The sequence below is a fragment of the Aotus nancymaae genome, unplaced genomic scaffold (genome assembly GCF_030222135.1).
Source record: "Aotus nancymaae isolate 86718 unplaced genomic scaffold, 86718_ANA_hifiasm-v0.15.2.pri h1tg000079l, whole genome shotgun sequence".
Taxonomy (NCBI): domain Eukaryota; kingdom Metazoa; phylum Chordata; class Mammalia; order Primates; family Aotidae; genus Aotus; species Aotus nancymaae.
In genome coordinates, this window is record NW_026988494.1 from 1873864 (window position 1) to 1899288 (window position 25425).

The window sequence follows — 25425 nt, forward strand, 5'->3', positions numbered from 1 at the left end:
ACAGCTCTGCAGGTTTGTTCTCTGCAGATGATTCAAGCTGTGTTTCCTTCTCCAGAACTTGTCTTCTGCCAAAGGGTGCTGCCTTACCACTAGCTTATACTCCCTCCTCAGGGACCACTTGTATCCAGGAACAAGGTGGCTCCCTGCCGCCATTTTGTGATGCCACCATCTTTAACACCTGGCTTTTGAAGTCTTATGGAGAGGTCTCTATCCAGGGAGATACTTTTAAAGTCTCTGTGGAGGAGGTGACAGCGTACTGGAGACTAACACCATGTTGGCCTGGACATGTTGCATGACCCTTATGCCCATGTTCCATTGGTGAGACCCAGTCATGTGGACTGCTCTAGCTGCATGCGCTGGGGTGTGGGTGGTGAAAATTGTAGTCTGGGAATCTACTCCCCAGAAGCCACTCACAGGGTGTTGGGGGAGCATGGATCTTTGCTGGCCAGCAGTTGTTTCTACCACAGCAACCTAAGCGAAGCTGTGAAGTAAGTGAGGTTTGTCTTCTCCATCCAGTCCATCTCCCCACAGCCTCCCAATTCCCAGGCTCTTGACCGCTTTTTTTTTTTTTTTTTTTTTGAAGATGTGCTCTCAGAGAGTTGTTAAATAACCAACCAAGGAATTAGCTGGTAATCAGAAAAGCAAATTAATACCTAGCCCTTAGACTAAGTGAACGAATCTGGGCGGCACTGTGGGTGGACTGTGGTGGCTGCTGTGGTCTGTCTTCCATAGAGCTCCCTTCAGCTCCTTCCATAGCTCCTTTGCCTGCAGCTCTGCAGGGCTGTTCTCTGCAGATGATTCATAGCATGAATCTTTGATGGCCAGTAGTTGTTTCTACACCATCCTAAGCAAAGTTCCTAGGCATTTGGATTATCTCCCTTCCCAAGAGAAGCCCTTCCATAGCTCCATGCTTTCACTAATGTGGTGACCTCTGTCCAGAGTACTATTCTCTTCTGGCTGCAAAAATTTGATTTTTCTCACCCTTTAAGATCAAGCTCACATTATTATTATTATGATTATTATTTTGAGACAGAGTCTTGCTGTGTTGCCCAGGCTGGGGTGCAATACTATGATCATAGCTCACTGTAGTCTCAAACTCCTAGGCTCAATGGATCTTCCCGCCTCAGCCTCCCAGGTAGCTGGGACCACACAGGTGCATGCCACCACACCCAGCTAATTTTTTAGTTTTTGTAGAGATGGGGTGTCACTATGTTGTTCAGGCTGGTCTTGAACTCCTGACCTCAAACAGTCCTTCTGCCTTGGCCTCCCAAAGTGCTGGGATTACTGGTGTGAGCCACCATACCCAGCCCCAGCTCAGATTATTAAAAAGATAAAAAACGAAACAAAACAAAATAAAAAAAATCCCTAAACAGATGTTGGAGAGGATGTGGAGAAAAAAGAATGCTTATACACTGTTGGTGGGAATATAAATTAGTACAACCTCTGTGGAAAACACTATGGAGATTTCTCAAAGAACTAAAAATAGAGCTACCATTCAACTCAGCAATCCCACTTCTGAGCTTCCACCCAAAGGAAAAGAAATCGGTATATCAGAAAGATACCTGCATGTGTATGTTTATTGCAGTACTATTGACAATAGCAAGGGTGTGGTATCAACCTGAGTGTCCATCAGTGGATGACTGGAAAAAGGAAATACGGTGTATATACCCAATGGAGTAGTATCCAGCTATAAAAAAGAACGAATTCAGGTCTTTTGCAGCAAAATGGATAGGACTGGAGGACCATTACATAAAACAACTCAGACACAGAAAGACAAATACCTCATGTTTTCACTTATATGTGGGAGGTAAACAATGGGTCCGAATGGAAGCAGGGTGTGGAATGATGGGACTACGGGGTTAAGGAGTGAGAAGGGTTGAATAATTAAAAAAAAAAAGACCTGGCTCAGAATTCATCCTCTAGGTGTTCCTGATCCTTTGAACATCTTTGGGTTATAGCATTTATCGCATTATTGTATAAACAACTGTTGACTGGAAGTCTGCTTTTCCAGGGGCAAACATAGTGCTTAATTCACAAGGATGTAAATGCCCACAAGAGCAGTTCCATGGGGTCGGGATTCTTTTTTCACTCTTTTCTCCCTGGGGCCTAGGGCAGTGTTTGGACTTGCTCATTATTCGTAGAGTGAACAATCTGTTATAACGTGTCTGCCCCAGCACAGTGCCTGGCCTGCCGTAGGTGCTCAGTTATTGAAGGACAGCGTTGGCAAGGTCAGAAGTGTTTACTAATCCTTGCTAGCAGTGGAGTTTCAGATGTTTTATTTGAAGGATAGTTCTTTTCTTTAAAGGTAGTTTTAATTCTGGAAAGTCCCTCTAGGTCTTGCTCAAATTATTCTACCTGGATGTGCACGTATGTGTGACACACACACACTCCTTTATTCTCCAGCCCTCCTAAATCCTTTTGAAGATAGGGGACCAAGGAAATGAGTTCTTGTAAAACCATTTCCTTGTTTCTCAGCCCCAGGAAGATAAACCCTGTTGGGTTGAGTTGCCAGATTCTGTGCCCCATTGCTCCCACCCTGGCCCGGGGCCCCCATCCCCAGGGCTGGCTCATCGGCAGGCCAAGCTGTTCCCACAAAGACACCGAGCCTGAGACTTAAATTGGATTTGCCTGTGGCTTTGCGAATTTCATGTCCTCCCGCCTTCGTTTTTGATGTATCGTTTTAATCAGTCCTAGTCAATCATTCCCTCTCTGTCTTGCTCACCATAAACACAACCCCTTGCCAAAAAAATTATGAATGTATTAAATGATTTTATTACAGTAAACTGAAGATTGTACCGTTGTAAACACAGGTGCCGTTCCAACCCCACACCCTCCAGCTCTGTCCAGATCCGCAGGGGTGCCGTGGAGGGAGGGAGGGAGAAAAAGAGAAAGGAACCATCACCGGAGTCTGAGAAACAGGAGGTCATTTGGTTCAATGCTTCTCCATAGATGGAAGACACTGAGGCTCAGGTTGGTGAAGCCACTGGTCTCAGGTCACACTGACACTTTACGGTAGAACCAGCGTCAGAATTGGGGTCATCTGATATTTAAGACCCCTTCCCTGACAGCCCTCTGTTATCCTCTGTCTTTCTCCTATTCATTTTAGGCACATTTCACTCTAGGACAAATGCCAGTGGAGGGAGTGGGAGAATTGGAAACTGTAATTGGCCCGAGGCTGTCTATACGTTGTGGGTCTTAATCTTTTTGTCCCATGGGTGGAGTAAATGTCTTCCTGCCTCCCGTCCTGGGATGGGGTGGTGGGGACTTCCCCTTCTCTAGGCTGACAGCCTTGGGCCTTGTTTTGGGGACAGGAATGGGGAAGTCCCTGGGAAGCAGGGAGGCTTCTCCTGTGATGAGGTCTTGTGGAAGCTGCCCAGACCAGAGCCTGCTGCTCCGTGAGCTGCTTTATTCTGGGATGGCTTGGCAGCTCTTGAAGGCTTGGGAACCTGTTTTCAGAGTGGCTGGCCTGATTGCTGATGCAGCCATAGAGTTTAGTATCTTTTGGTGCAAGAAATGCTTTGAGGGTAATGTCACCAGTGGAGCTACTGTAAAAATATTCTGTTACTGACCGTGAGAAAGATCTTCTAAACAAGTGATTCATCGCGTGGAGAGGGACTCAGAGAAGACTCCTAAGATAGGACTATTTTAGAGACATCATCCATAGGATAACCTACGGATGATGTCTCTTCCCCAGTGAGAATTTTCTTGGCCGAAGTTATCCAGCCCTTTGGGATTCAGTACGTGAGTGACACGTGTGCACACATACATATGCAATATATGGTTAATATGTATACATGTCTAGTCTTCACATCTGCTTTTTCCGGTTCCTGTTTGTTTCTTGGTTTTGACACATCTGGACCTCCATAGTAAACAGTTCCAATGTTTACCAAGCAGCTTCAAAGGTTACATTTGTTTCCCAAAGTTTTTATTCCTCCTTCTTTTGGGTAAGTTTCAGCTCAGAAGAGAAGCTGTTTTTTTTGCTGAGCCTGAGCTGCATGAGCGAGGCAGGAACACAGACCCATCTGTTGGAGATTGGAACATAAATAGCCCCTTTTAAAAATAAATCTCTGCTTTTAACTCGGTAGATAAAAATATCTGAATAAAGGACAATTCTTAATCTCTACCTTCTCCCCTGCTTAACTCAAACGTTTCTAAGTGGAGTTTTTTTTCCCCTTTCTCCTTTTACAGGTTTCATTTTGGCTTTGATTCTAGCGAGTTTACTGACAGATTACTTCATTTTAACTATATGGCTTTTCTGTCTAGTGGGAGGCATATTTCTAAGTATCATATTTATCAAAAGAGCTCTGCAAAACAAGGGCCAGAATTACTCTTTTGATGGTTCCCCCTCCAACTACAACCACAATAAATTTTGTGAGAAAGAATGTTCGACTGGGGACCTTTTATGTTAAAGCCGAGAACCTGGGTTCAGACATTGTCACTTTCAAACCTCCACCACTTGGGTTGTTTTTTCCCCCTCTCCTCCCCTCCCTGGGCAGAAATCTCACATCTGGTCTCACTTGCAAGGCTGGTCCCTCGTTCCCAGGGGCGCCATATTTTCCCCCCTATAACTTTAAATCAGAGGGGCATTTCAGTAAATCACAGGGAACACTTATTTATTGGACATAGTTTTGGGTCTCTTAAAGCATGGAAAATAAATTTAATGGAGCGTTTGGAGCATTTCTCCAATCTTTTGAGGGATTACTTGGGGAATTTGTCAACCGCGCCAAGCCCAGCAGCATGATCCAGAGAGATGGGAAGGAAATGATGGGAGAATCTTCTCAGAGGACCCAGGTGGATCCTAAATCACCCCTAGAAAGATGAATATGAGAGGACCAGTTGCCAGCAAGGTTGATAGGCAGCATCGCCATTTATTTAATAAACTATCATTTCAGCGGGAGGGTGACTTTAATCTGAATTATATTTTGTTTTTGTCATCTACTCTTGCCAAGTAATTTATGGAGCACCTTAGCATGCTTCTTAACCTCAAATGGCAGAGGAGGGAGGTGAAAAAGGGGGCTGGAGGAAGGAAAAAAGAAAGATGGGGAAAGAAAAAAGGGAAGGGAGCCTCTCTAGGGGACTGAAAACCTTGAGGAGCATGTAAAAGCAGGGCAGAGAGATTCACGGCAGCAGCCGGTTGGGTGGGCAGGCTTCATTCGAGGTGCCCTTGGGTGGGAAGTGAGGGTGGATGGGCTGGTCTTTCTTCCTGAGGGAAGTAAGTGAGGAGGAGCATCTTGAGCTTTAGGAACCTGAGTGAGGCCTTGATGCTCAGGGTGGCAGGAGCGTTTCTTTAGAGGAGGAAGATGGAAGGCGGGGCTGCTGATGTAACTCCCAGGAGGACGTGCTTCTCCTTCAGGTTGGAGCTGCTAGGAGGACAAAGGGCTGTTCACGAACGCAGGCAGGCTTTGTTTTTGGAGGCAGAGGAGTGATGAGAGCACCATGGTCATTGTCAGTTTTAGCTGCAACAGCCGCCACGCCTGGTCCCTGAAACCACGGGTCTGAAGGGTCTGACTTGTCTTCATCCCAGTCTCGGTTAAGAAGGAAGAGGACAGACGTTCTTGTTTTTAGGCTAAAATGGGTAAAGTGAGGCAAAAGGTAAAAAGAGCAACAGTTGATGGAGATGCTCCAGCCACAGGGGAGCAGCGGAAGGCCAGGGACACAGCGGAGTCCTCCTTCTGGCTTTCGTGCCTTAGGGTCCCCGTGGGCTGGAGAGATTTGGCCCTAGATGCCCATCCTCCACTGTCCTGTGGAGAGGGGCTCCTCTCTCACGTCCTAGTCTGCCGTGTGAGCTCCTATTGACCCCAAAGCAGCCTCCTCTTCCCTGGCTTTTTCACTCTTTGCTCTTCCAGCTTGGCCAAACCAGTCCTTGCCTGGGACCTCCTGAGAGCCAGGGAGGAGGGGTTGGGGTTGGGGAGCTCATGGAAACACGGAGGTGGAGGATGCAGGAATGAGAGGAGGGCGGGCGGTGGGTGGGAGGCGGGATGACCTGAATGTGCTGGGCCGGGTGAACACCGTAGCAGCACTACTCAATCCAGACTCAGAGCACAGTGTGCAGTGGGACCTCTGTGCGCCCCCAGCCTTCCGAGGTGTCAATTTAGATGGGTTGGTAGGTGTGACTGTGGAGGAAATGGTCTGGAGCTTAGAGAATTACAGGACCGGGGTTTCACTGGTCAGCAAGCCCTGAAACCCTGACCTTCAAGCATCTTCTCTCTGGCTTTGCATGCACGTTCCTCCTGATTGCTGAAGATCCTACAGGGTCTGGCTTCATTCACATTTTCAGCCTTGGCTTTTTTCCTCCCCTCCCTGTCTCTCAACTCCAGCCCCTCACTGTCCTGCAGACACACTAGACTCCAGTTTGCCTTCACCCTTCTGCTTTTATGACTCTTGTCTTTCTGTCCATCTATCCAGTGCTACATATGGTTCAAGATGGAGACCAAATTTTATGTTCTCCTAGAATGTGTCTGGACCAATTTGCGTTCTCTGAGCAGCTCGCAGACCTCGCCATATACTTTTTTTTTCTTTTGAGACAGCGTTTCCTTTTGTAGCCCAGGCTGGAGTGTAGTGGCATGATCACAGCTCACTGTAGTCTCGACCTCCTGGGCTCAAGTGATCCTCCAGCCCTCAGCCTCCCGAGTACCTGGGACTACAGGTGGGCACCACCACACCTGACTAATTAAAAAAAAAATTGCTTTTTTTAAATTTTTTTGTAGAAACACAGTCTCCTTATGTTGCCCAGGCTGGTCTCAAACTTCTGGTCTCAAATGATCCTCCCACCTTGGCCTCCATAGGTGCTGTGAGCCGCCACGTCAGCTGCCGTGAAACGCAACACTGTTTCCTAGTGCCTCTCTCGATCCATTCCTTGGTTCCCTGAACTGTCCCATATCTTTACTGCTAAACATGGGGTTTAGAGGGCTGATCTCCAAGGTTCTTAGCAGTTGTAATGATACAGGGTTCTCTGCTTGCCTTGTCTCCTCATCTGGACTATAAACTCCTCAAGAGCAGGGACGGTATCTTTTCCTTGTACCAAATCCCTCAATATTCTAGCCCCAAGTGTATTCCACAGAACTTTTGTGGATTGAGTCTTTTTACCACAGGAAGTGGAAGGAGTGGGGAGCAGGGGCTAAGATGCTTTGGACGCCTGGTCTCAGTCTGGCCTGCAGAGAGGTTGGTCTGCAGGTGGTGGAGGGGGTAAGAATCGCCATACAACTCTCGGTGTGTTCTGCCCCTGGGAATCTACACTGAGCACTCTGCCCAACACGGGGAGAGGACTCACTCACGGGGCAGGCAGCTCCCTGCAACATTCCCTTTTGTAGCCTGGTAGAAAAAGCACTCACTTTGGTTCAGACCTTGGTTTGTCTACTTCCTGCCCATGAGACTTGAGCTGGCCACTTGATCTGAGTCTTGTGTGCTCCCTTCTAAAATGGCGATTCCCAAACCAATATCTCCCTGTAGAAGGGTTGTGTGGGAAGAGGAAGATGAGATGACATGAGAACATGTTCTGTGCATTGTGAAGGCAACAGCAGCCGAGGAGGTACGAAGTGCAGTTATAACATCTCAGCATGAAAAGTAAAAACATAAAACACAAGAAGAGAAGACCATGGCTCCTCTCTCCCCTCTCTCGCTATTGGACAAAGAACCACTCCCCTCGCCTTTGGATAATATGCTGTGGAGCCTCCCCTCTCCTCCAATTAAAAAAAAATAGAAAAGAAAGTCAAGTGAGAGGGAACATCCTGGTATATTCTGAAAGTTGACTCTGGGAGGAGAGGAAAACATGAGCAAACAAAAGCTGTCACTCACTGGCAAGCCGCTTCCTCTGGGGAATAATCTCTGTGAAGAAAAATTAAAGATCTCAGCGTTGCCCTGAGCAGGCGCACAGCCCGCGGCTATGCTAGTAGAATGGCAGCCTCTGAGACGGGGCCTTCCTGCTCCTTCTTGGGGTTTTGCCAGCTCCAAGGGGGCCATCCTGTTGGGTAAGAGTCTGCCCGCTGCCCCCTGAGTGGGCACTGTCTCCCTGGCCTTCAATGTCCTAGCAGTTTTTGTGCCTGGCAGTGTCAGAGTTTGTGTCCTGGGCTGAGAGTAGACTCCTAGCTGCCCTGAGCCCTCTCACAAGCTCACGCCTCTCTCCTCCTTATCCTGTTCCAACTTCCTCTCTCTTCCCACATCCATCTGCCTTGCCATGTCAACTTTCACCCCGTGACTCAGAAGTTAGAGGGTGCCTCGAAGCTGGCAACTGGGTCTCCAGCCTTCCAGAAACCTGTTTGTGTGCAAACAAAGGACGCCCCCCTCCACACACACACGCCATCTCAACTTTCCAAGATGACGATTGAGTTTTTCCCCTGTTCTGCTTGATATTTCTGCCAAAGCAAGAAAAATCCTCGTTGAAGTCTAGCAGGAAATCCAATAAAAATTCTTCAAAAGACGGGCTTGACATTGAAAAACAGCAAAATTATAAAATAGGCCTTAGAAAAGAGAGAGGAGAGTTATTATATCTGGCACCAAGCAAAAGCCCTGAGACCCCGTCCAAATGAGCCATCACAGATTGAAAGTGTTTAGCTTCCCGTTGATTAAATATGGAGGAGGACCCAGGGCCTGCCAAGCCTCGGGGATCCAAAGTTTGTTTTCAGTCGGAATGTGTTTTCAGTCAATGGAAAAAATGGTCGGCCCGGGCTGGGCTATGTAACCGAGAAGCCTCAGGTTTAGAGTGAGTAATGGCTGTGAAGCAGAAAACCATGAGAGCTGTTAATCATTCCTCCCAGGCCTCTGTAATTTAACTCAGTGACTCCTTCGGCTTGGAAAGCGCTCCCCACCCTCTTCCTCCTCCCTCCTGGGTTCATTTTGCTCAAGGGGGAGTAGATGAGTCCTTCTGCTTGGGGTCTTTCTATATTTCAGTTCTTAAAGCTCCTCACCGCCAGTCCCTCTCCCCATCACGGCCCCATCGTCCCTGCCCTGAACATCCTGGGATGTGGGGACGGAGAGTAGAGACGCAGTTGCATCTCTGGGGTTCTTTCAGGGAAAATCTCTTTGTCCTGTGAGCTTCCTGGAATTGAGGCCTGAAAAAATCTCTTCCTTCACCATTGCCTTTCCAGGGAAAGGTGTTTCTCACAGATGTTTATGGACATTCTTTAATGGGGTTATCTCATTCTAGCCTTGCAATGTTCTTTTATCCTGGGCTTTCATCTGTCCCTCCTCATTCCCTTACCATGAAGAATATAAAAAGTCTGGTTTCTCATGTCATCGAAGCCACCATCAGCAAGGTTTAAGAGTGAGCGAAAGAGAGAGGGGGAGAAGGAGGAGGAGGGAAGAGAAAAAGAGAATGTAGGGCTTGTGGGGCTGGGCTGGAACTCAGAAGCAGGTCAACGGAGAGAAGAGGAGAGTAGAAAGAGAGAGAGGAAGAAAGAGAGGTACATCTGGAGGGAGAGAGAGATTAGAGAGAGAGAGTTGGTGAAGAGAGCGTGCATGGCCATGGGGCTGGAACTCTGCGGTAGGCCAAACTTTTCCTCTCAAATGCAAACACGTTTCTACTTTCCTGCTTCCCCCAGCCACCTACCCGCTCTAATAAGGGGCTGTTTTACCCACTGTAAGTGGCCTCCGGTGAATGAGGAGCTGGTGTGTTTCTGATTCTCTCCTCTGTCCTCCCTCAAGCATCGGTACCAGCTGCCTTCAGTGGCTTCGGAGCTCTCTGCAGTCACCTCTCCAGATAACTGCTATTCACGGGTCACATTTCACGGGAATCTGTTTAAGATCACAGGGGACAGGCCCAGCGGAGCGTGCTCACGGTCTGCTGTTCATTTCAAAATGGCGGCCGGCCTCAGCCTCAGCTGAACTTCCAAGTCCAGAGGGCTCCATCCCTTTCAGCTGGGCACCAACATTTGGTTCCAAGAAGTCACATCAACCAAATATTTATTGAGGACTAGGCAAATAAATGGAAGAAATGAGTAAAGAAGTGGCTTTAAAATTATGACATATGGAATGCTCAGTGGTTTAGTGGAAACAGATTTTTTTTTTTTATGGTAAAGAGAGCAAATCAGGCCTTGGGCAGCTTGGCTGTAAGGGACGTGAACCCTGTCAGTGGATACCTGGAATGGCCAGTGATGCTGAGAAATGAAAAAGACAGCTCCATGGTGCTGGCTTGTCCCAGAGAACTAGTGAGAGAAGATTTGGGCAAGGAGAACGTTAAATAAAAAGCTGTTGGTAGCATCGTGTGTGTGTGTGTGTGTGTGCGCGCGCGCGCGCGTGCATGCATGCAAAAGGAAGACACTTGGCATGCTCCTCTTTTGGGGGAAGGAAGATCAAGGAGGTTAGTATGAGAGGAAGAAGGACAGAATGGAGTCAAAGTGAGTCCTCACAGACAACCGCCTGCCTTTCCATTATTACAACAGCCTCCTCCTCTCTTCCTCCTTCTCCATCCCTCTGCATTCGCTTCCTCCTCCCTCTTCTCCCCTCCTCCTTTTCCTTCTCCTCCTATTCTTTCTCCTTCTCTTTTTCCTTCTCTTCCTCCTCCATCTCTTCCTCCTCTTCCTCTTCTTCCTCCATCTCATCCTCCTCTTCCTCCATCTCCTCTTCCTTTTCCTCCTCCATTTCCTCTTCCTCCTCTATCTCCTCCTCCTCTACCTTTTCTTCTTCCTCCATCTCCTCCTCTTCCTCCTCCCTTTCCTCCTCCTCCCCCTTCTCTTCCTCCTGCTCCACCTCTGCCTCCTCCTTCTGTTTACTATGGCTATCATTTATTGATTACAATGTGCCCTCCTTGTACCCAAAGCTTTATGTATTATCTAAGTTAAACCTTTCAGTGATTCTCCGGGCTATACCTTGTGTCTCTTCTTCACAATAAGGAATCTGAGGTTCAGAGATGGGAGAAGCACAGAGTTGGTAAATGTGCCCAAAAGTTGGGATTGGAACCCAGATCTATCAGGCATTATGCCCTGAGCCACATAAAGGCAGGCTGGTGAAGGCCGTGATCCCAGGACCTAGATCTTTGGAGAGACCCTGGTATGGCACACATCAAAGATCCCACTTCACACGTGGAGGAAAACCAGCAGCCCCATAGGGTGGGGGTCTGCGTTTCAAACAACTCTGGAGGCTGCAGGCGAGTGCCTCATGGGCAGCAGGGGACTGGGTTGGAAGGGTCAGTGACAGGTCACTGTCATCATCAATCACCCACAGCCTTTTGTCTGTAGGGTGTGGGGAGTGGGAAGGGGCGGGGCTGGGCACCAAGCGGAACAGGTGGAGCAACAGAATTAGTGTAAGAGGTTCCGCTGGGGGTAGGAGATGGCAAGGGGCATTTAGGGTTTTAAGGGGAATCTTCATGGCTTCGGGAATTTCCTGATGGGAGACGGTGCTGTCCCTAAGTCCCGTAACTGTGCTGATGGCTGACATTCCGACCCCAAGCTAGCTCATCCCAGTGTTGAGCCATCCCTAGCACAAGGGTTCTTATAGAACTGTCTATCCAGTTTTGAATGTCTCCTTCACTTGCATCACCACCGTTCTGGATGGTGCCAAGAAGTACATCATTATTATTTTATATATATGTATATATTTTAGAGACAGGTTCCTGTTCTGTCCCCCTTGGCCTCTTGAGTACCTGGAACTACAGGTGCATGCTAGCATGCCTGGCTAGCTAATTAGAACATCTTTTTTTTTTTTTTTTTTTTTTTTTTGGTAGAGATGAGGTTTCATTATGTTGATCAGGTTGGTCTGATCTTGATCTCCTGGGCTCAAGCAATCTTCCTGCCTTGGCCTCCTGAAGTGCTGAGGTTACAGGTGTGAGCCACCAAGCCTGGCCTGAAATACATTTTTATATTGAACTTGGAGAAACTTATAGTCCAGTTGGGAAATAGATATGCATGAAACATAACAACATACGTATAGATGGACACACACACACATTGCATGCCAGGCACTGTTTTAGGTCATTGGATATGACAGAGGTCATCCTAACAGTGACAGGCTGAGTTAGGAACTCCTGTGATGCCCTTTTCATAAGAAGAAACGGAGGCACCAGGGAATCAGTAGCTTGCCCCAGGCCATGTGGCTAGTGAGTGGTGGGGCCAGGATTCAACCCCAGGCTGCCAGGCACTGTGGGCAGCTCTGAACCAATGCACCCCACTACCTGTGGGCTGTATAGAGAAGGAGGGAGGTGGGGTGCATTTAAGATTGGGCTGAAGAGCTGAAGGGAGCAAGAAGGACTCAGCCACAGGGCCTGCAGGAGGTCAGGAGGAGGGCAGGGAGACAGCTAGGGAGGAAGCTTTGAGGCAAGGGGAGGGCGTGGGGTGATCTGTGCAGGGCCTTCCCGAGCAGCAGGCCGGGACCAGACTGAGCCTGGGACTTGCTGGGAACAGCTAGTGAGTCAGATTAGGGAGGGAAGTGGTCCCGGGGGCAGTTAGAGCACAGGCCGGTGGCAGGCTGCGGGTGGGTAGGTCTTGGATGCCAGGGAAATAATTTGGTGTGCACCTTCTGAGGAGGTGACTTCTGGGGGGATTTCAAGCCTAGAGCTGGCCAGGCATAAAGAGCAAGCCGTAAGAGGCCTGCTGAGGCATCTCACTCCTGGTCACCCGGCTCATTCCTGGCTCTGGATTCCAGCTATCTCATTTTTAAAATAAAGGGCTTCAGCTGGGTAATCTCCCATGGCTACAAAGTTCTGTGGTAGGAACAGAAGAATTTTAAAGAGGGTTGGGGATGGAAGAGCCTTGGGGTCAGAGAAGGTAGAACTATAGGGATCTTGGAGACCTTCTGCCCAGTCTGTTTTGCAAGTGGGGAAACTGAGGCACAGAAAGGGTGAATGATTTTCCCAAGCCACACAGCTCATGATTAGCAGAGCCCCTGAGCCTTTAGGTCTACTATACCTGCTAATGGCTCCCCGTCCACTGCACGGAGGAGCTGTGGGGACCTTTGCTGGAGCCAGGATGGAAGAGGCAGGGCAAGGAGGCACGCCTGGAGGTACCACCAGCTTCATCCTTGACTCCTTCACCAGCACCAGCTGGGAAATGGTGCCTCACAGATGCGGGTCAACAGTGGCAGCTCAGAGCCACTGATCTCGGGGCTGCAGTCTCTGCCACAGCAAGCCCTTGCTTTTGAGGGGTTGCTCTTAAATGCTCACCTGCAAAATCGGCAGGGCAGCCTCTGCTCAGGACTGGGAGCTGAGACCATTATGTTCTGAGAGCCATCCGGGGGGGAAGTTGAAGTCTGAGGTGGGACTCAAGTCTGTGGCCAGTGTAGGTGATCCTGGGGGCCGGGGCTCCCCCTTTGGCTTGCTGGGCCCAGAGCCCTGTCCTCACACCTCCTGTGGCCCATGAGAAGGGGCAGGTATGGTGGCCTGAGCTCCAGGGCTGGCTGGAGCTGGTCAGGCTGACTGCTGGCCCGAGCTCCGACATGTGAGCAAATCTCCCTCCCAGGTTCTTCTTAGTGACCACGTCAAAGGTGTCTGGTAAAAGTTAACAGGTCTCCTTGCCTCCAGGAGATCAGAGGGACAACTGGCGCTTACTGGGGTCAGGGAGAGGTTGCTGAAACCTGTTGATGGGGCAGTTCCTGGAGCTGACCCTGGTCTAGGGCCCTGTCTTACTCCCTGGTCTCATCCAGGACCCAGGATTCTTTCCAGGGTGGGCTGCCTGAGCCCCTGTCTGTCTGAAGGCCCCTTACACAGTGGCCCGGTGGCCAATGTCTTCCCAGCTCCGGGTCCAAGTGTGGGTGTTGGGGATGTGGGGGGAAGGGGTGTGGCAGGGAGGGAGCAGGATGGCGCTACTGATGTGATGCTAGGTGGAATCTGGGTCCAGCCAGGCATGGCCAGGTGTGACCCTAGTCCCTGACCCCTGGTGGCTCAGAGGGGGAGGAAGTGAGGGCTGGGGGCTGGGAGGAGGCTGTTGGCTAACATTTAGCAGGACCTTTGAAAATGTAAATTCTTCCCCAGCTCCTGCTGGGATTGATGGGGTCAGAGTTCACAGGCATGGTTGCCTTGTTCTCTTAGTGGGCTGGAAATCTCGTAGACAGATGGGTTAGGGTCCTCTGTGATCAGACCTTCCCCAGAGGTGAAGGGCTCACGGGAAATACTATTTCTGGTGCTCTCTGGAATCAGATCCAGTGACTTAGAGTTCTCAGGAGAGGGCTGATGGAAGTTGTTTTTTCCTAAATGCTGGAATTTCTCTTGGGTGTGTGTGTTGGGTGTATGTGTTGGGTGTGTGTTGGGTTTGTGTGTTGGGTGTGTGTTGGGTTTGTGTGTTGGGTGTGTGTTGGGTGTATGTGTTGGGTGTGTGTTGGGTTTGTGTGTTGGGTGTGTGTTGGGTGTATGTGTTGGGTGTGTGTTGGGTGTGTGCGTTGGGTGTGTGTTGGGTTTGTGTGTTGGGTGTATGTGTTGGGTGTGTGTTGGGTGTGTGCGTTGGGCATGTGTTGGGTTTGTGTGTTGGGCGTGTGTTGGGTGTGTGTGTTCTGTGTGTGTTGGGTGTGTGTGTTCTGTGTGTGTTGGGTGTGTGTGTTCCGTGTGTGTGTTGGGTGTGCTAGTGTTTAGCCCCATGAAAATCAACCACTGGACCATCTGGGAGAGAAGCTCTACTGCCTGCTCCCGCCTGACTTGTACTTTTTATTCTACAAATGCTAGATTGCTTGAGGCTTCCTGTTTCACTGTGCCTGGTCCTGGTTCCTGCTGGGTGCCCCTCCTGGGCTATTTCCTCTGCAGCAGCCCCGCCCATCTTCTCAGCTTGGATAACTCCTGTTCACCTTTCTGCATCGCCTCCTCCACGAAGCCTTCTTGGAATGGCTCTGTTCCCTTAAGACATTCAACAGTTCCTTCAGTCCAACAATTCCTTCAGTCAACTAGTATTATGTACTATGTACCAGGCCCTGTTCTATTCGGAATGTATCCGTGCATAAAACACACCAAAATCCTTCCCTCAGGGCACTGCATCTTAGAGGGTAATTATAGCTTTATATGAATTAACAAATTTAATGTGTAGAGCATCCCTTCAGAGGAGGTCAATTTTTTTTTTTGAGACAGAGTCTTGTTTTGTCACCAGGCTGGAGTGTAGTGGCGCGATCTTTGCTCATTGCAACCTCCGCCTCCCGGGTTCAAGCAATTCTTCTGCCTCAGCCTCCTGAGTAGCTGGGACTACAGGCAACTGGCACCACACCTAACTAATTTTTGTATTTTTAGTAGAGACAGGGTTTCACCATACTGGCCAGGCTGGTCTTGAACTCCTGACCTTGTGATCCACCCATCTTGGCCTCCCAAAGTGCTGGGATTACAGGTGTGAGCCACCGTGCCCAGCTGGGAGGTCAATTATTTTATTATTATTATTATTTTTTGAGACAGGGTCTCACTCTGTCACACAGCCTAGAGAGCAGCAGTACAGTCATGGCTCACTGCAGCCTTGACCTCCTGGGCTCAAGGGATCCTCCCACCTCAGCCTCCGAGGTAGCTGGGACTATGGGTGTGCACCACCAAGCCCAGCTAATGGGTCAATTATTATCCACATTTCCCATAGGAGATTACACAGCAGATAAGGTCAAGTGTAGAAAAGTGTACCAGGTCCCCTTCTGCATGTTAAATTAACTTAAATCAAATTATTCGATTAAATTATTAAATTTAATTTAATGTAATCCTTACTACAGCCTGATGAGATAGCTGTTATTTTCCTCATTTTACAGATGAGGAAACCAAGACTGAGAGGGGTTAGGTAACTGATCCCAGGTCACCTAGTCAGGAAGTAGCAGGACCATGGGGATGATTCTAAGCTGGTACAGGCCCCTATGGCCCCCAGAAGAATGTTACTCTGTGCCAAAGCATTTCCTCTCTCCAAAAGAGCTGCTTATCTCCTCCATTATCCTGGGAGCTCCCCCAGGGCAGTGATCTCGACTTATTTATCTGTATCCTTTGAACTCCCATTGTGTTGAGCACTTAACTGGCATCTGACAAATACTTGTCTGTGGATTGATGGACAGCTGAAATTGGGAGGAGATGAGAATAAAGCAGCTAATATTTATTGCTCGGACTGTGCTGGGCTGTGCATTGGTCCTGGCTGGACATGACCTCTTTTAGTCTTTACAATAGATGAATTAGCCATTGAGAGGTTGGCTGCTAGTGTGGGCTAAAGATGGGATTTGAATCACGGGTTAAAATCCATACTCCATGGATGTGTCTGTGCCACAGGAGGCTGATCGGTGGAAAGGTGGCCACTCTGGAGGCTTCTGAGCCTAAGCCTCTTGGGCTTTGCTGTTTTGGTTCCCATAGGGACTGGCAGGAGTGGAGGGGGTAGGCCTTTTGTGTTGGAAGTGACATTCACAATACCGAAAGGGGTCTGGGGAAGTTGGGGGTAGGGTCTCAAGATTATCCCCACTGGTTCAGATGTGGGAAGGAGTGAAAGGGTGGCAATTGGGTACATTAAATTTTTCGGATTGTTGCTGAATCCATAACAGTCTGTTCCAGGGAAACAGCTGGATTCAGACTGAACTGGCCGACACTGCACGAGTTCCTCAGAGAAGGAAGAGGATGATGGTGAACCAGACTGCAGCCTTCAGGCCTGGAGCAGAGATGGGAGAGTTCCTGCTCTAGGTAAGTTTAGTGCCTTTGTTCTGGCATCTGTTTCATTCCCCCTTTCTCAATTAGGAAGAACAAAATAGAGTCTTCTGTCTCATCTACCCATGGGGCTTGGGAGACTAAGGGCCACCGTGTGTGTGTTTCAGGGGGCGAGGGGATGCGTGACATGGACGTGTGGTTGCACAGCACAGCAAAGCACCGAGCACTGGAGTCCACGTCCTGGGCCTCCCAGGCTCTCACCATCGGCCGTCGGGGCACATGGACTTCAGGTGCCCTCCAGCCTCCCCCAACAGCCAGTCACGTCAGGTCCCCCCACGCGCCTGTGGTTAATTCCCTATTTTGCCTGACTAAGAGTCAAAAGACAGGAGGGTGGCACCCAAACGAACTAAGCTCACTTAAATCACTGGCAGGGTAATTTGAGAGATGAGTTGGCCAGCACCCACTGTGGGAATGAAGCGAAGCCTGCGCTGTGGAGATGGGGAAATAACCTTGAGTGACTGTGGTGAGCGGGCGGCCTCATGTCACCCAAGGTGACAGCCCCAACCCCAGCTCCGAAACTCAAATTGGAAGTCGGTGTGCAGTGTCTGCCGGGCAGACGGGTGACATTTCTCTCCTGGTCGCTCTCTCCCTCCAAAGCAGGACAGATGTCTCAGCAGCGGGGCCTTGGGCAGAACCAATAGCCCCCTGGGTGGCTGCTCAGACTCACCTGGGGTTAAGGGAGCTAACTGCTGAGGAGGGGACGACTGGAACTCTGCCTTAGGGTTCCCTCCCACCAGCCCACCCAGGTAAGGGCTCCAGCAGATGCTTTTATTTGTTGAGCTCATTCACCTGTTGAGGGAACACAGAGGAAACAAGGGTCTTTCAACAGAAGGGAGCGGGGCTGTAAAGTGGGTGTTTTATGGGCCACGTGCAGAAACTGACCACTTGCAGAAGGCCGCACCACTCTGCACAGGGGCCAGTGTCGAGGGAGAAACTTCGAGGTACTTTCATCGAGATGAGGATTGTTAGCTCTGACTTCAGATAAGCAGAATAAACAAGCCTCAGCCCAAGTGGGAACTGGTTCTGCCCCCTTTCTTTGCTTTTCTAAGCCATCAAAGCCAAGTTCCTAAAGCCGGACTGTCTCACGGTGCTTTCTGATGGTTTCATTGTTTTGTTTATTGTGCTTATGGCAAGTGCTAACAGACCGCTTTCAAAGTGTGTTGATATTTCAGTTGTTTTTCAATGGCCCTTCTGTCTTTCTGCATCTGGACAGCATTAGAGTCTGGCCCCAGGGAACCACTGCGTTCCTATAAAAGTGTACTAGGTCCCCTTCTGCAGCAAACACTGGCCATGACAAGATCAGGCACCCCATCTGGGCAGGAACACGCACCAAAAATTAGAGTGGAATCATGAGGCTGCCTTCAGCAGCCAGGGAAGACAGGCCTGGGCTGGGAGGGGCCCAGTGAGTGTTGCCAAGTGGACTGTGGGTGTTCTCTTTCTGTCCATGGACGTGCTTCTTCCTGTGGGAAGAACTCTACCGAGCCGAGGGTCAGGTGATGCCATGAGATGTCCGTTGTCTATAGCTTCATAGATTCCCCCTCCCACAACCTCTCTGCCTTGTCTCTCCCCTCCCCTCCCCTCTCCTCTCCTCCTCTCCTCTTTTTTTTTTTATTTTTTAGAGATCTCACTCTGTCGCCCAGCAACATAGCTCACTGTAGCCTCAGATTCCCGGGCTCAGCAATTCTCCTGCTTCAGCCTCCTGAATAGCTGGGGCTACAGGTGTGTGCCACCATGCCCAGTTAATTAATTTATTCATTCTCTTTAGTTTTAGTACAGATGAGGTCTCACTATGTTGCCCAGGCTGGTCTCGAACTCCTGGACTCAAGTGATCCTCCCATCTTAGCCTCTCAAAGTGCTGGGATTACATTGTGGGCAGCCTCTCTCTCTGTCTTCTAAATTCCTGGTTACCTAGTCAACCACCAGCATAGTTTTCAAATAGGAGGTTCCTGAGGATTGGACAAGGAACAAGAGCTGGAAAAGGGAGAATAGCCTAGTGTCCCAGGAGAAGCCTGGAAGAGGCAGCACAGCCCCAGGGCACCCACACTGGAGCTCCTGACCTGCTCCAGGCAGAAGCTCTCTTGGGGGATCTTTTGCACACATTGCCCAAAGGCCAGAGCTGGGAAAGGGCAGGGTGGAAGTGTCCTCCTGAGACTCTGTCTTTGGTTTTCAAGGGCTTTCCCTTTCTGTGTCTGCTCCATCTCCACCCAACCCTCACCAGCCCCGCTGGGTGCTGCATCAGACAGTTTAGGCTAATGCAAAACCAGGCTCCAACTGGCTCCCTCTGGTGGGAGAGAATCTGGGGACATGATCTCACTTAACTTTATAAGATTAGCACAAACTCGAATCCATTTCTTTTCTTTCTTTCTTTTTTTTTTTTTTGAGACAGTGTCTTACTCTCTCACCCAGGCTAAAGTGCACAGCTCACAGCTCACTGCAGCCTCAAACTCCTGGGCTCAAGTGATCCTCCTGCCTTGACTTCCTGAGTAGCTGGGACTGCAGGCACCTACTCGTCACCATGCCTGGCTAATTTTTTCAGATTTTTTGTAGAGAGAGAGTCTTGCTATGTTGTCCAGGCTGGCCTAATCCATTTCTTCAAAGCCTTCTCTGTTTTCCGCCTCCCAAGTTGCCTGAGGTTTTTCTTTATCCCGTGAACCTGATCAGCTTGTAAACAGTCCTCTCTGGTTTGGTATCAGGAGTTGCAGGGTCCTCTTCTGCTTGACGCCCAGACAGCTCTGTGGCTTGGTATGAAAAGATCCTGATTGAGCAGTCCCCGTGAGCTTCCGCCAAGTCACATGCGATGGAAAATGAAAGGTGGTTAAGTGAGCTTTGGTGCTTCCATGCTGCAGTTCAAGGAAATCCAGAGAGTCTAGGGAAAGAAAAAAGCTAGCTCTCAGCTGGGTGCGGTGGCTCACCCCTGTAATCCCAGCACTTTGGGAGGCTGAGGCAGGTGGATCACAAGTTCAGGAATTCGAGACCAGCCTGGCCAACCTGGTGAAACCCTATTGTTGTACTAAAAAAACACAAAAATTAGGTGGGTGTGGTGACAGGTGCCTATAGTCCCAGCTACTCAGGAGGCTGAGGCAGGAGAATCGTTTGAAACCAGTAGACAGAGGTTATAGTAAGCTGAGATCATGCCACTACACTCCAGCCAGAGTGAGACACTGCCTCAAAAGAAAGAAAGAAGCTAGCTCTGTCAGTTGGTTCTAGAAAAGAACGATGGAGGCTCTTAGACCCGCAATCGGCATGTTCATGCCTATAGATACATTGGGGTAGTGGGAGGGCTGCAAGGTCTGATTAGCGATGACAGCTCTCTGCTCAGTAGGTCTCAAAGTTCTTGACTTCTTCATGGCTGCACATCCTAGCCTTTCTTTCTATGTATATATTATCTTTAAGCTGTCTGTCCTTCTTGAAGTTTTAGCGTCCTCAGAATTGGATATATTCTTGCATTGACATTAGTCCGTCTGGGACACTGGTAAACCTTCAACAGTGCCATTTTGTTTTTGTGTTGTTGCATCTGCTCTTGGTTCCAGCAAGGAGGCAATGTGAGCGCTGGGTCCAGGGCCAAGCACATCCGGACAGGCTGGGCTGATTGGCGTCTGAGAAACCGAGCATACCCTCCACTGAGGCAGGATCGTCTATGAGAAGGACTTTCTTGTTTCCTGATTCCTTGAATAGGTGCGGTAGAGAATGGTGGTCTTCCGTCTGCCTCACTGTGTGTGTGTGTGTGTGTGTGTGTGTGTGTGTGTGTGTGTGTGAACACTTGTCATTTTGAAAAATTGTAAACTTTATGTAGCAGTTTCTTTCTCACTGGGGTTTCTCCTTGTGTGAAGCTTTAATTTTATAGCTTTGGCTGTTAATTCATCATGGGCACCACCATCAATAAATATTTATTGAGCTTTCACTGGGCACAGCGTGTTGAAATAAGAACTATGTATTTGACTCAAGAGGAGTTCATAGCAGATGGGGTGAGATTTTGGGAGGGGGCTGGAAAAACCTCTTTGAGGTCTCTTCCAACCCTGGATTTTATGGCTTTGTAACCAAGGTGACAGGGTCAGCCTGACACATATCAGGCAGTCAGCTCAAACAAGTGAATGGGGCTTTGACAGGGGCATGGGCCATCACAAAGATAGTCGCCTTTAGAAAACCCAGCCAGAACTAGCAACGCGACTGCCATCAGCAGTGCTGGCAGATGACCACTTTGGGACCCAGGGCTCCAAAGGGATAACGTGGATCTTCTTGGTCTTCCTTATGGTGCCCTGTGGAAGTAAGTACTTGCTGACTGAGTGACGCTTTGCCCTTTGATTCTGGAATTTAAAAGGAACGTGAGGCTAGGTGTAATGGCTCACACCTGTAATTCCAGAGCTTTGGGAGACTCAGGCAGGAGGATCCATTAAGGCCAGGATTTTGAGACCAGCCTGGACAACATAGCAAGATCCCAGCTCTATTAAAAAATGAAAAAACTAGGGGGCGTGGTGGCATGTGCTTGCACTCCCAGCTACTTGGGAGGCTGAGGCAGGAGGATTGCTTGAGCCCAGGAGTTGGAGGCTGCAGTAAGCTATGATCGTGCCATGGCACTCCAGCCTGGGCGACAGACAGACCTTGTCTCTAAGTAAAATACAATAAAGGAGAATAAAATAAAATAAATAAAAGGAATATAGAGCTTGGGAAAATGTGGAGCCTATTGATGCTTTGGTAGGAGAGGACAGAGCGTCCTTTTTTACAGGCTTCTCTGTGGCAGCCTGGTGGGTGCCCCTGAGCATTGTGGGCGAGGGTAGGGCCATGGGAGGGGAGCTGCATAAGTCTCATGAAGCCCTAGTTAGTCAGACCAGAAGCAGCCAGCCTGCTGCAGCAGTGACGTGGGCCTCCTGGAGGGTTTTCTTCAACATTATGAAGATGAACAGGGCTCTCAGAATTCCCTTTGGACCTGGGCTCCGTGCTAATTGCCTCCATATTTATGGCATGATGGGAGGATCACAGTGGCAGCCGCTGAAGTAGAGTCTGGGGACAATTCAGCAAAGTGGCCCTGGCTCTGGTGAGAGTTGGGCACTGGTAGATCTGAGCCTCCAGGGGCCCAGAGGTTCCGCTTCCTGTTGCCAGGCAGGCACAGTACTATTATTATTATTATTATCATTATTCTCCTTTTCTATGAGAGAAGCTGAAACAGAAACCTGGAATGGTTAAGTGCCCAGGTAACACTATGGGAACCACAGGGTCAAGATGAACAGGAGCAGGAGAATCCGTGTCTCCTGCCTCCCAGCTCACAGGTTCTCCACTGCCAAGGGGAAGGGGCAGGGAATTGAGTAGTGCTGATCCTTTTTCATAAAAGATGATGTTCGGTGTTTCATAATCAGCTGCTTTTCCCTTGAAGTTAAACTGGTGGTATTAGGGCTGAAGGGGGCTGATAGAGAAGCAAGGAACTAGGGAATACTGCCTGGTTCCATATCTATCCCTAGTTGGACTGTGGGCTAGCTACCTCACTTGCCAAGCCTCGGTTTCCCTATCTGTAAAGTGAGGATAACAGGGTTAACTATATCATGGGATTGTTATGGGCAGTAGATGAAATAATATCTAAGGGGATTTGGATCATGCTTGGAACAAAAGTTAGTCACTAATAAGTAGGCATTGTGACAGGGAGGTAGTCTGGTGGTGAAGCGTGGACTCTCCGAGCCTGGCTGCCTGAGCCCAGAGAGGTCAAGTGACTTGCCAGGTCATGCAGCTAGTGAGGGGCAGAGTCATGGTGAGTTCCCAGGGCAGCAGTCTTTCCCAGATTCCTCATGCTGGGTCCTTTGATCAGGGGACTTGGGGTGGGGCTCTCCAGGCCCCAGTGCTAGTCACAGGAGGGGCCCATCTTGGGGACTGGGGTGTCCTCTTAGGATAACTGTCACTTGGTGAGGGGCACAGCATTGGAGAGACTGTAGGGGCTCCTGGGGAGATGGCTCTGGGCTGAGTCCGAGCCTCTGCTTTGTCTACTGCAAAGCAGTGGCTGAAGTCGCCTCCGGGCAGGCGGAGCGGAAGCCACATGGGCCGGGCAGGGTGGGAACACCCCTGGCTCTCCAGGATCTCGGCATGGCTTTCCATCAAGCCTCTGTTGGTGCCTGGTTCCCCCATAAAGCCATTATGTACTGGGAGAATTAATCATGCCGTTAGGTAAGCATTATGGCACTTTTATGGCAGCTTTGAAGCTAATCTGTCACTAATGCCTGCTGGATTATCATGATTTCTTGCAGTTGTGATTCATTAACTCGAGGCCTAATGGTAATTCTACTAAACATCTTCCGTCACTGTTTGCCCCAACATGTCCCCACTCTCTGGTCTATTGTGCTGTTGCAGTGGCGTGACTGGCAACCTGTGTGGTCTCCAAAACTGGAGCCCCAGCAAGAGGAACAGATTCCCAAGCCGGCCAGAAACTGCCCAGCCTTGTGTCTACCCGCTGCCCAAGCTCAGAGCACTTCTCCCCGTCTCAGCTCATGCTGCCAGTGAGCCTTCTCTGCACTTTTTCAACTTGAGCTTTTCTCCAAAGGAGGCCACAGTGCCTTTCCCGAAGTTCCCATCACTGCTTTTAAGAGGGCAGATGATGCAGAGGCCAAGGTAAGGCTGTATAGATGGGTGAGTTTCAGAGTGAGACAAGCACCCACAGCTCCCAGGGAACTGTTGGACCTGGTGAGGCCTACCTGGGCCAGAAGTGTGTCTGGGGCCTGGGGAGAGAAATAGGAGCATTGCTGAAGAAATCCAGGCACACCCTTGCCTTTTTCTTCTCGCTCAGGGCTGACAGCACTCCCGGGTGAGGAGGCAGGCAGAGGGGCAGGGGAGTGGCTGTGGTGCCCATGTCCGGCCTGCCCATGTTCATAAAACCCCTTGCTGAGAGTTTTCAGCAAGAGGTGGTTCTCTTAGACTGGCTGCTCTCTGCAAAAGGTCAGCTTCAGGGCAGGGCTTGACGGATGGGCTGTGAGCCGGCAAGAAAAAGCAAGCTGGGGAGGAGGGGGTGGGTGTGTGTTGGGGTTGGGGGTGGGAAGAAGTCAGCAGAGACCCAGAGTGTGGGCTCTGTCCTGGTGCCAGAGGAGGCTGGGAGGACAGGCGTCTTGTTCCTCCTTCTGCACCATCCATCAAGCCCAGCGCTGATATCTCAACAATCTGTAACCTCCTCCTCCTCCTCCTCTCCAACCTGCTCAAGTGCGCACCAGCCCTGACCCTTCCCGCCCTCACTTGGGCCGGCTGCTGCAGGTTGATGGATGGCTTCTCCTCCTGCCCGGTTCGCCTCCCTGCAGCTGGGGAAACAGGCACAGGTAGAGGTGGGGTCAAGCCGGGGGCAGCCCCAGTGACCCCCTCACCGAGGCCAAGGGATCCTGCGTTCCCATCAGCAGCAGGTGCTGCCAGGGATATAGAAATAGAACGGAGAGAGGAATTCCAACGATGTAAGGAGGAAAGGGGAGAAAAAAGCACCCCAAACTGAAACCAAAAAACCTCTCTGCATCCCGAGGTCTTCCAAGACTTCTGAAAATCTTGAACATGGTGTGATGTCTTCTGTGCACAGTTACAACGTAGTCGGCTCCAACCCATCTGTGTTTTCTCACGCCTGTGTGCTTTAAGAACCGCTGAAATGAAAAACAAGTTAAAAAATCCGTAGATGTATATATAGTGAGGCTGAGAAAGAGAGGACAGTACCCCGCAGCCTGTACAGCCTATATTTGCTTTTTTATTTAAAAAACTATTTTTTTTGCCAGTGTTTGTTGCAAGAAAAAGTGTATAAAAATAATCCTTAGACAACTGGAGTAAATATTTGCAACACATCAGCAGAGTCGAAGTCAGGATCCAGTGCTCCCACCCTTCCTCTTTCCGGGCATTGATGGGAGGAATAGAAAGGATCTTTGCTCGTTTTTCCAGCTTCTAGGTGACTGTGCTTCTTGTTCTAGGTGAAACTGGTTCTTCCGGTGAGGTTTGCGAACTGGACGGGTGGGGTGAGGACTGGATAGCTGACCCAGTAATCAGAGGCTGCACTGAGAAGCTCCGTCTGAGAGGGCTTAGATGTCTTTTGAAAACGAGAAGTGAATAGCAGTCTGGAAATGGTGTGTGTGTGTGTGTGTGTGTGTGTGTGTGTGTGTGTGTGGTGGGAGGTGCTGCTGTGGAGGCCTGAGGCGCTGCAGAGGGTCAGGTGAGAATTCAGCTCAGCATTGGTGGACTCCTCCTTGGCCTGATGTCCCCTCCTCAATACCCCGGTGGCTGGGCACCCCTGCAGCCTGGCACCGACAGCCCAGGCTGCTTCCTTGTTGGAACTTTTATAGGCCAAATAGGATGTCCAGGAGGGACTCTCCAGGCATGGGGTCTGGGGGCTTTGGAGTTTTAAATGAGTGGAAGAGAGAGACCTGGTAGGTGGGGGAGAGGGTGTGAGTAGAACAAGAAAAAGTCAGGGCAAAGAAAGGAAATGGGGGAAAACAGAAATTGCAAGGCCCGGGGCGGGGATGGGGGGAGAGAAGAGCACGGAGAGGAAGATCCAAGAGCAAGATGGTCACGGGACAGGAGTCAGCAGGGAGAGCAAGAGGGAAAGGAAATTTAATGAGGGCAACTGGAAGGCCAGTGTTCACCAACAGCTGGCGGGGTGCCGGGTTTGATCTCCTTGTGAGTCAGGCGGTCTGATTAATCGTGGCCTGTGGAGGAGGACGGACACCTGGCTCCGCTGCTGGGCTCTTTGATCTGCAGGGTTTCTCAGGGCCTGTGGGAGGGGAGTTGCATGTATGTGTGCACTCCCAGGGCACCGAAACCTCATGGGGGCTTCCTGGGAAGGAAGCGAGGGAGGGCAGGGAGAGCGGTCTTCGGAGAGGACTTGGGGGCGTAGGGACAGGCCAGGAGGGGCCCACAGCCTCCTGGAGCTGAGA

General features: G+C 50.0%; 1 long non-coding RNA gene across 5 annotated transcripts in view; it reads left to right on the top strand.

The window, feature by feature from the left end:
- Window positions 1-25425, top strand: part of LOC110569317 (uncharacterized) — a 324713-nt gene that overhangs the window by 176510 nt on the left and 122778 nt on the right. For 4 of the 5 annotated variants that reach the window (XR_010339588.1, XR_010339589.1, XR_010339585.1 and 1 more), the window contains exon 3: window positions 16396-16531. This is a non-coding gene — a long non-coding RNA (uncharacterized LOC110569317). Of the gene's footprint in view, window positions 1-16395; window positions 16532-22885; window positions 23138-25425 lie in introns of those variants that run through there. The other variant, XR_010339587.1, reaches the window with a different exon arrangement.